At 40.1% G+C, this 9,201-nt stretch overlaps 1 pseudogene; it reads left to right on the top strand.

The window, feature by feature from the left end:
- On the top strand, window positions 955-6,536 carry LOC108663659 (annotated as a pseudogene).

Raw genomic sequence — 9,201 nt, forward strand, 5'->3', positions numbered from 1 at the left:
CTTGAAAAGACCTAGCAAGAGCCTTCATAGCCCAATACAAGCATTAGCCCCTGATCGGTTGTCATTGCAAGACTATGGAAAAGAAGCAAAGCGAGAACTTCAAGGAATATGCCCAAAGGTGGAGAGATACAGCAGCGCAAGTTCAGCCACCTTTCACTGATAAGGAGATGACTGTGTTGTTCATAAACACACTCCGAGCTCCATTCTATGAGCGCTTGATCGGCAATGCCACAAAAAACTTTACAAATTTGATCTTATCGGGAGAAATAATAGAAGGAGCTATCAAAAGTGGAAAAATTGAAGGGCATGAAGTTGACAGCTCAAAGAAAGGGAATACGCTCAAGAAAAAAGAAGGGGATGTGCAAGCAGTCGCTCACGACAGCCAACAAGCCCACAACTTTAACCCATATTACCCGTACCCCCCATACCAACCCTTCTATCAGAACATAGGCAACATCACACAAAACCCATATGTGTACCAACCTACCCCCCAACCAACGTTTCAGACCAATGTTCTTCCACAAACTCCACCACCAAGACCGGTAGCTTCAACCAATAATCCTGGTCATGGTCAAAGAGGATCTAAAACTACCCTAGAAAAACCAAAGTTTGATCCTATTCCAGTCCCTTACACTACATTGTTGCCACAACTCATAGAAAATCGACTCTTTGCTCGAACCCCTTTAGAACCACTCCGACCACCTTTCCCGAAATGGTATGACTCAAATGCGCATTGTGATTACCATTTTGGAAGGGCACTCCATCGAGAATTGTACTACTTTAAAACATAAAGTCCAAGCGCTCATAAAGGCAGGACTTTTAAATTTTGCCAAAAAAGACAATTCAAGTGTTGATGGGAATCCTTTACCTAATCATGGAAGACCGACAGTGAACACCATACATGAAGGGATGATTCGAAGGGTGAAAAAGAGTATTGATGAGATTCAAACGCCAATGGATAAAGTATTTGAGGCGTTGTCCAAGATAAATGCCATCACTCCAGAACCCATCGACACAAAAAAATTAGGGCATGATCTCGCTTATTCTTGCAAATTTCATATAGGGGCAATTGGGCATTCCATTCAAAATTGTGATAGCTTTCGTTGTAAGTTGCAAGAATTAATGGATTCATTGGTAATTGAGTTTTATGAAGAAGCTGAAGAGAATTTGGTCGGAACCATAAATGGAGACACCCCAGCTGAAGTGGCATCAAGTTCATTCGGGATGATCAAACCTAAACCTCTCACCATCTTCTATGAAGAAAACAGGAGCCCGATGAATGATACATCCCCTACTATGATCAGAAGTGGTATTACCATCGAAGTCCCCAGTCCGTTCCCTTACAAGAGCGATAAGGCTGTCCCATGAAATTATGAGTGTAATATTTTGGGCACAGCTTCGTCCGCCCCCCAAGCATCTTTAGAAGATCTAACTGGTGTGGGGGGTATAACGCGAAGTGGGCGATGTTAGTCCCCTGAGATAGCGAAAAGAGTTGGAAAAGGGAAACCTGCACAGGGAGAGGGAGGCTTGTAGAAAGCAGATACCTTCTCCAAGGACCAAGTTGTTGAATCTGTAGTTGCTCCAAACAATGAGGTCAAAAATCCTGTTATCGAGAAAAAAACGAGTGAATTTCTCAAGTTTATCAAACACAGTGAATACAGTGTAGTAGAACAATTAACCAAAATACCTGCTCGCATCTCACTATTGTCCTTGCTTTTGAATTCGAAAGCACACAGGAATGCGCTGCTTAAAGTCTTGAACCAAGCTTATGTGGCACAAGATATATTAGTGGAAAAGTTAGACCACATTGTGGGGAACATTACAGTGGGAAACTTCATTGCCTTTAATGATGAAGAAATCCCATCGGGTGGTCGAGGAAGTAACAAAGCTCTGCACATTACCATCAAATGCAAGGACCATGCCGTACCTAGGGTCTTGATCGACAATGGTTCAACATTAAATGTCATGCCTCGCTCTACTTTAACCAAGTTGCCAATTGATGTGTCTTATATGAGAATCAGTCACATGGTTGTAAGGGCCTTCGACGGGACCACAAGGGAGGTGGTAGGGGATATTGAACTACCTATAAAAATTGGCCATTGCATTTTTGAGGTCCAATTTCAAGTCATGGACATTGCCCCGTCATACAATTGCTTGTTAGGGCGTCCATGGATTCATATGGCGGGAGTCGTACCATCTTCCCTTTATCAAAAAGGTAAATTCATAGCTGAGGGCCAACTGATAAGTGTATCTGCAGAGGAAGACATACTGGCTATTCAACCATCATCTGCTCCCTATGTAGAGGCGACAGAAGAAGTCCCAGAATGTTTTTTCAGATCTTTTGAATTTGTTAATGCTACTTATGTGGGGGAAAGAGAAGTGATACCGACTCCTCGTTTATCAGTAGCAACTAAAATGAGGGTTAAACAGACAGTGGGTAAAGGATGCAGTGTCGGTTTGGGGTTAGGAAGGAATTTACAAGGAATTAACCGTCTTCTGACTCCAATAAAGAATGAAGAAAGGTTTGGTTTGTGGTACAAGCCTACCAAAGAAGAGAGAAGGAAACTGGCAGCTTAAAAGAAGATTAAAAGGATGGCTCAACTTGAGGGAAAGGAAGAAGAATTTGGGGAACAGACAATCCCACACTTATATGAGACTTTTCGCTCTGTAGGTTTCATTCATCCCGAAGCACCAACAAAGGTCAATCAGGTTCTACGGATATTTGATGAGCTATCAATCCATATGATCAAAGATGAAGAACCTAACGAGAAGATCCTTGTGGTGTATCCAGTACTGTCAAAAGAGGAGCTAAGCAATTGGACAACCACGGAATTGCCCATCATCTTTAAGTCTTTCGAAATGTAATGAACAATTTTATCTAAATGCCTATGTCCAAGGGTGTTAAGAGTAATTTCTTGTTTAAGTAAGGCTTTCTGTTACCTTCATCATTTAAATAAATGATAATGCATAATGTGTTTCATAATTCATCAATCTTTTTGCATATTTCCTTTCATCTATTCTTTTAGTCAATAAATACTTGCCCATACACGCGTTCAACTTTACCTGTTTGCAGGTCTTTAAATAATGAACAAGAAGACAATCTAGACAACGATTTGAATATCGATTTCGAGATGATTTCGAACGTTGATGAATTGAAAAATGAAGAGGAGGTGGATGACTATGGCTTACCCCCTGATTTGTCGAGAATGTTGGAACATGAGGAAAAAGAGATTTTACCTCATCAGGAACTCACAGAAATGATTAACCTCGAAAATGGGGGAGAGAAGAAAGAGGTTAAGATTGGCACCTCGTTGTCATCTGATGAACGACAGAAGCTAGAAGAACTGCTCTGTGAATATGTGGACGTGTTTGCTTGGTCATATCAGGACATGCCAGGTCTTAATACTGACATTGTTGTCCACAAGTTACCTTTGGGACCAGATTGCAAGCCTATTAAACAGAAGTTGAGAAGGATGAAGCCAAAAATGTTGCTAAAGATTAAAGAGGAAGTAAAGAAGCAATTTGATGCTGGATTTTTAGAGGTGGCTAAGTACCCTGAATGGGTGGCTAATATAGTTTCAGTTCCTAAGAAGGATGGAAAAGTTTGAATGTGCATCGATTATAGGGATTTGAACAGAGCGAGTTCGAAGGATAGCTTCTCTTTGCCACATATTGATACTCTTATGGACAACACAGCAAAGCATGCTTTGTTTTCATTCATGGATGGCTTTTCTGGTTACAATCAGATTAAGATGGCACCCGAAGATATGGAAAAAACAACGTTCGTAACCATATGGGGAACGTTTTGTTACTAAATAATGCCATTTGGATTGAAGAATGCAGGCGCCACCTACCAAAGGGCAATGGTAGCTTTGTTCCACGATATGATGCATAAAGAGATAGAGGTATATGTGGATGACATGATTGCAAAATCTCATACAGAAAGGGATCATACTGTCAATCTCAAGAAACTGTTCGAGAGATTGCGGAAGTTCCAGCTCAAGTTGAATCCTGCAAAATGCACTTTCGGTGTAACCTCTGGGAAATTGTTGGGGTTCATAGTCAGTGAAAAAGGAATCGAAGTGGACCCGGATAAAATACGAGCTATTCAAGAGCTACCACCTCCCAAAACGCAAAAAGAAGTGAGAGGATTTTTAGGGAGGCTGAATTACATTGCTCGATTTATATCCCAGCTCACCTGCAAATGCGATCCAATCTTCAAGCTGCTTCGGAAACGAGACCCAGGAGAGTGGAATGAAGAATGTCAAATAGCCTTTGATAAAATCAAAGAATATCTCACAAATCCGCCGGTGTTGATGCCACCGACGGTCGGAAAACCTCTTATTCTGTATTTGACTGTGAACAAGAATTCTATGGGATGTGTATTGGGACAACATGATGAAACTAGGAAGAAAGAACGAGCCGTATATTACTTGAGCAAGAAATTCATGGAGTATGAGTCCAAATATTCTGCGCTCGAAAAGATGTGTTGTGCACTAGCATGGACCGCCCAGAGGCTCCGACAGTATATGTTGTATCACACAACATGGTTGGTGGCGAAATTAGATCCCATCAAGTATATTTTTGAAAAACCCTGCCTGTCCGGAAGAATAGCTCGATGGCAAGTGCTATTGTCTGAGTATGACATTGTGTATGTGTCCCAAAAATCAATCAAAGGGAGCGCCATCGCCGATTTCCTTGCAGATCGAGCTAATGAAGATTATGAATCTGTAAGTTTCGATTTTCCAGATGAAGATTTGATGGCCGTTTTGCATGTAGAAAAAGTTGGTCCCAATGAACTTAATCCATGGAAGGTGTATTTTGATGGGGCATCCAATGCTTTGGGGCACGGAATTGGGGCAGTGTTGATTTCTCCAAATGGGAAGTACTATCCAGCCACGGCGAGATTGAATTTCAATTGTACTAACAATATGGCGGAGTATGAGGCGTTGGTACTGGGATTACAAGCAGCAATTGATATGAAGGCTGACGCGATAGATGTTTACGGAGATTCGGCTTTAGTGATATGTCAAATGAAAGGTGAATGGGAAACTAGAGATCCTAAACTAGTTCCATATAAAAAGCTGGTTACAGAATTAAGCAAACAGTTCAAAGAAATCAGCTTCAACCATTTGCCTCGAGAAGAGAATCAGATTGCTGATGCTTTGGCCACCCTCGCAGCGATGTTCAAAATAAAAGAGGCGGCCGATGTACGCCCTTTTGATTTAGAAGTTCGTGAAGTCTCCGCACACTGCTTGAATGTTGAAGAAGAGGTTGATGGTAAGCCGTGGTATCATGATATCATGCAATACATCAAGCACCAGGCATATCCTGAGAATGTCACGGATAATGACAAGCGAACTCTTAGAAGATTAGCAATGGGTTTCTTCCTTAGCGGAGAAGTGCTCTACAAAAGGAGTCGAGATCAAGTACTCTTGAGATGTGTGGATGTTGCGGAAGCCAACAAAATAATGAAAGAAGTCCACGAAGGAACTTGTGGAGCTCATGCTAATGGACATATGTTGGCTAGACAAATTATGAGAGCTGGTTATTATTGGTTGACATTGGAATCAGACTGCATAAACTTTGCTCGAAAATGCCACAAGTGTCAAGTATACGCTGATAGAATCCATGCTCCACCAGCCCCATTGCACGTTTTCACAGCACCTTGGCCATTTTCAATGTGGGGAATGGATGTGATTAGGCTTATTACGCCGAAAGCCTCTAATGGACATCGATTCATATTGGTGGCCATTGATTATTTCATGAAATGGGTAGAAGCAGCTTCCTATGCCAATGTGACACAAAAGGTGGTGTGCAAGTTCATCCAAAAAGAGATCATATGTCGGTATGGGCTGCCGAAAAAGATCATTACTGATAATGCAAGCAATTTGAATGGTGTGATGGTGAAGGAGGTTTGCACTACATTCAAGATCAAGCATCATAACTTGACAACTTACCTTCCGAAGATGAACGGAACGGTAGAGGTAGCCAACAAAAATATCAAAACGATTTTCGAAAAGATGATTAGAGTTTATAAAGACTGGCATGAGAAACTTCATTTTGCCTTGCATGCATATCGAACTTCTGTGCGTACCTCCACCAGGGCAACTCCGTACTCATTAGTGTATGGTACAGAAGCAGTTTTACCTATTGAAGTAGAAATCCCATCATTGAGGGTGTTGATGGAAATAGAATTGGAAGATGCTGAGTGAGTCCGCTCCCGCTACGAACAATTGAATATGATTGAGGAGAAAAGGCTTGCGGCTCTTTGTCATGGCCAGATATACCAATGAAGGATGATGCGAGCATACGAGAAAAATGTTCGTCCCAGGCAGTTCCGAGAAGGAGAGTTGGTTCTCAAGAGAATACTCCCTAATCAAACTGATTCTCGGGGAAAGTGGATGCCGAATTGAGAAGGGCCATATGTGGTAAAGAAGGCTTTTTTAGAAGGAGCTTTGATTTTGACTGACATGGACGGGGAAGATTTGCCTAATCCGATAAATGCGGATGCAGTGAAGAAGTACTATGCTTAAAAAAAAAAAACAGAAGGGGTTCGTGCTGAAAACCAGAAAAGGGCAGCTCGTACCTAAAAGAGGAGGCTCATGCTGAAAACCAAAAAAAGGGCTGCTTGAGGCCGAAAAGCAAGAAGTTAGAATGGAATTTGAAGATGTCAGCCTAAAGGGAACACAAGATTGAGGTAGAAATACACCATGAAGGGAGCTCCACAATTTCGCAAAATAGGGGAAGCTATAGAGTCTGCAACCTACAGATTTACTCAAAGCATCAATCAAGGACAATTCTTGAAGTCGAATATCAGATTGTTTTCTCTGAGTGGTCTAGGTGTTCATTACTTAAAGATCCAATGTTTGCCCTGTAAATTCTTTTTTTGCCTTGAATTATCTGACTTCTCATATATGAAATTCTCCTTCACCTTTTTATTTTAACCCTTTCGTTGTTTACCATCCCATTGATTTCACATAATGGCTGTCATAGAAATGAATGATGACTGGTGAAAAAAATAAACTGATTAAGCAAGAAATTACACTCATTGTTCAACAAAAGACTTGATGATGAAAAAAGGAATGGTAGAGTTTTTAAACTTGAGCAAAAAAGGGGTCAAATGTCAAAAAAAAGGGGGGGGGCACGCCCAAGGAAAATCAAGAATGTCAGCCAATGAAGAAAGGTACAAGACGAAGGTCATTGAAAGTTGCAGTGAAAAATCAGATGAAACAAGAGAAGGATCTTGGAACCTTAATAAATCATAAACATGAAAACATTTTATCATGTCAATCATGCATACATGTCTAGCCATGCACCCGACAAGAATCAAAATTAATTCATGTACCAAGCTTCGAAAGTAGAAATTCACTCGACCTAAAGTGTTGAGATTGTAAACTTTGATGGAAGGATTTGAGTTTTTTCATTTCATGTTAATCCAATTAAGTTAGCATAAAGAATTAAATCGAACCTGTTGTGAGAAAGTTCGAGCCTAGATTAAGTCTAAGAATTTTAATTTTGTTTAAATCGAACCTGTTATGAGATAGGTCGAGCCTAAATTTAGTTTAGGAATTTCAATTTTGTTTAAATCGAACCTGTTGTGAGATAGGTCGAGCCTAGATTAAATCTAGAAATTTTAATTGAATTTATTCTAATATGGGTCGAGCCTAAATTTAGTTTAGGAATTTCAATTTTGTTTAAATCGAATTTGTTGTGAGATAGGTTGAGCCAAGATTAAATCTAGAAATTTTAATCGGATTTGTTCTAATATGGGTCAAGCCTAGATCGAGTCTAGAAATTTCATTTTTGTTTAAATCGAACTTATTTTGAGATAAGTCGAGCCTAGATCAATTTGATTAAATCAACTGGCTTCGAGATAAGCCGAATGTGGTGTCTACATCTTTGCACTATCCTTGATTCTCAAGAATGTACAAAGAGGGGCAACTGTAGACACCTAAAAAATAAATGAAAAAATTAAATTAAAATAAAATAAAATATAAAGTAAAATAAATAAAAAAAAGAAAAAAAAAGAGAAGGAATGGCTGGGGGTATGCCCAGCCATCCCTTCCCCCAACCACCTTGAATGATGGGGCTCTGGCTACCAACTCCTTGGTGCCAGAATCCTATTATCGGGTTGTCCAAATTTTTGGACAACCCGGCTGTTAAAAATCGAACTTGCAAAACCAAAGAAAAAAAACAATCAAGAAGAAACTTTTTCAAACAAAAAAAAAAAACCCAAAGACCTAAAATCTCTAGCAGCCGAAAACAACCACAATCAACAGCAACGAAAAATCCCAAACATGCAAAAAACAAAAAGAAAGGAAAAGAGAGAAAGGAGTGAGTCTTGGGGAACTTTTTCGGGTCTGGGTTTCTAGGATTAAAACGAGATTTTTTGGGTTTATCGGTTGAAGCTCGGAAGGGAGTTTAGGCAGCTGCTGCCAGCAATGAAAGGGAAAAGCTTTGGGTGCTCCTCCGATTAGGGAAGGGTTGTTTTTTTTGAGGCTGCCGGTTGGGGGTTAGAGAGAAGATAAAGAGACCAGCACCGGCGAAGAGAGAGAGATCTTAACCGTCGCCGGTGAAGTGAAAGGAAAAGGGAGGTCTTGTGGTGGTCGGTGGGTCAAGAGAAGGTGGAGAGGTCGACTGCTAGAAAGAGAAAATGAAAGTTGAAAATGAATAGAAAAGGCTAAAAAGGGGTTTTTATACCCAGAGGTAAGAGAGCAAAAAGGTGCCGTTTTAGTGGAGTGGCAGAAGTTGGAAGGTCCATGGCCTAAACGGCGTCGTTTTGAGCAGCTCCACAGGCACCAAACGGTGCGTTTTGAATTCTGCTTTGTGGACCTCAAGAAGCAGGCTGGGTGTAACAGATTTGGGCTTCTGCGGGCCAACGAGTTGGGCTAATTCGAGCTCAGTAAGGTATAACCCATCTTCTTTGGTTTGGACTTGTCTCAATTAATTTTGGGTTGGCCCATTTGGTTAAATAAATTACATTTTATTGTTATGATTTAAACCATATTAGGAAAAGTAATTTATATAAATGTATATATATATTATGGATGCTTCTTTTAATGCTAAAAAATCAAAAAATAATAATGATAGTAATAATAAAAAATAATAGTAAAATGCATGGTTTAGAAAAAATTAAAATAAGTAAATAAATAGAAAGAAAATTCGTAATAGATTTAGTTTTGTTTTTTTAAGAGAAAT

Source organism: Theobroma cacao, chromosome 10 (genome assembly GCF_000208745.1).
Source record: "Theobroma cacao cultivar B97-61/B2 chromosome 10, Criollo_cocoa_genome_V2, whole genome shotgun sequence".
Classification (NCBI taxonomy): domain Eukaryota; kingdom Viridiplantae; phylum Streptophyta; class Magnoliopsida; order Malvales; family Malvaceae; genus Theobroma; species Theobroma cacao.